The sequence below is a fragment of the Apaloderma vittatum genome, unplaced genomic scaffold (assembly GCF_000703405.1).
Source record: "Apaloderma vittatum isolate BGI_N311 unplaced genomic scaffold, ASM70340v1 scaffold4140, whole genome shotgun sequence".
Classification (NCBI taxonomy): Eukaryota; Metazoa; Chordata; class Aves; order Trogoniformes; family Trogonidae; genus Apaloderma; species Apaloderma vittatum.
This window is the reverse complement of record NW_009694913.1, coordinates 54,867-56,602: the sequence shown is the minus strand read 5'-3', so window position 1 is coordinate 56,602 and position 1,736 is coordinate 54,867.

The following is a 1,736-nucleotide window of genomic DNA, read 5'->3' as shown; positions in this document are numbered from 1 at the left end:
CTACACTGTGTCTCTCTCCATAGATCACATTCTGTCTATATAGAGCAAGGCCAATTCAGATTGTGTGAGCAACTTCCCTTTCTATTTTGTTCAGGATTTCCTTTCCTTAAGCAGCCTGTGCCAGCATATGCTCTACTGTAAACAAATTACTAATTCCAGCTTATCCTTCTTTTACAGAAATTGAAATTACCTCAGCTTTCTTTAAGGTGCAAGTTCAGCCATGCTCCCCGGCTTTGGATATTGTATTGCTGTATATGACTTCCCCATTGCGTAGTATCTTCTGTACACCTTTCCTTGCAAGTCAAGTAGGCCTGTCTTTTCTCTCAGAAATGTTTCTTTTTCAAGCGGAACAACAGTATCCCCAAGATTTCTGCATCTCTCAGAGGCAAAGGTCTCCCTGGTCTGTGCTCTCTCATTCTGATTGTCTCATGTGAGAAGACTGGTTGTTTTACTAATTCAGCTAAGATTCTCCTTCAGTGAAATCTGCCTGATACATTCTATGTTTAACATAAAGCTTTACAGGAATAGGAGAGACGTCACCAAATCCTCAGTGGCAGTGTTCACCAGGCAGCACAGCTTTATCTTGTTATCCAACAGGAGGAAAAAAAAATCCATTGTGTTTTGTAATGTTAAATAAGACTGTTTGAAAGCACCATAATAAAAGAGAGAAATAAAGCAAGGAGTAATGAAAGAAACAATAAACATCTTTCCAGGGAAGCTAAAAAAAAAAAAAATAGGAAAGAAGAGTCGATGAAGCAGAGATGGAAGTAAGACTGCTCCAGATGCTAGTCATGCTACAAGAGATGAAGGCTGCAATAATGTGCAAACTGCTCAAAAGGGCAAAAAGTTATTCTGAAGTGAAAATACTCTTCAGCTAAAGAAAAAGGAGAGGATACTAATTAAGAGTAACTGTGGCTTATAAGATAGTTTGCCCATCATATATTTACAGGAAGCAGATAAGAAAGGAAGCCAGAAGACAGTAAAACTTCAACATCATTTTAGTTAGTTCGCAGTCATGCATGTCATCAGGGTCTTCAAAAAATAACCTTAAACTACCTGAGGGACTCACTGAATGAATCTTCAGTAATTAGCTGGAGAAACCATTGAGGGCAGGGGAACTCTCACAAGATTGATTAAAGGCAACTGAATATTTTTTTCAGGGAAAAGAGTTGCAAACTGGTTGTGATGTCTTTTATAGAATTTGGAAAAATTTTGAAGCAAAATTTTACACAATATGTTTTCAAGTACCTGGAAGATAATAAAATCAACCCCACAGTCCTAATGGTTCTATGAAAACTATAATATATCAAACCAGTCTAATTTCCTTGTTAGTGAAAAAGCAGCAAGTAGTATATTTAATACGCACGGACTTTAGTGAAGTTTGTTTTTCTCAGTCTCATATAACATTTTCAACAGGGACCTAAGGGAACATAGTCAGGTTAAAATTGTGAAGAGATAGGTTCCCAAAGAGCCAAAAAATACTTCTCAGAAAGCAATTACGGCAGATTTGCAAATAAACCAGAAAGTGATCTATCTCACCAGTTCCAGGTGACATTCTTCTAAATGCCCTAACAGAGGACAGACTGAACTTGCATAGATGACTTAAAGCTCAGGAAGCCTGAAATACAAAAATAATTCAACCATTGGGCAAACTAAGCTGAAATCAGTATAAGCAAGTGCAACAAAGTCCCCTTTGTGGCAAAAAGGGTGGGTAGCTGAGTTACTACATGCTAAAC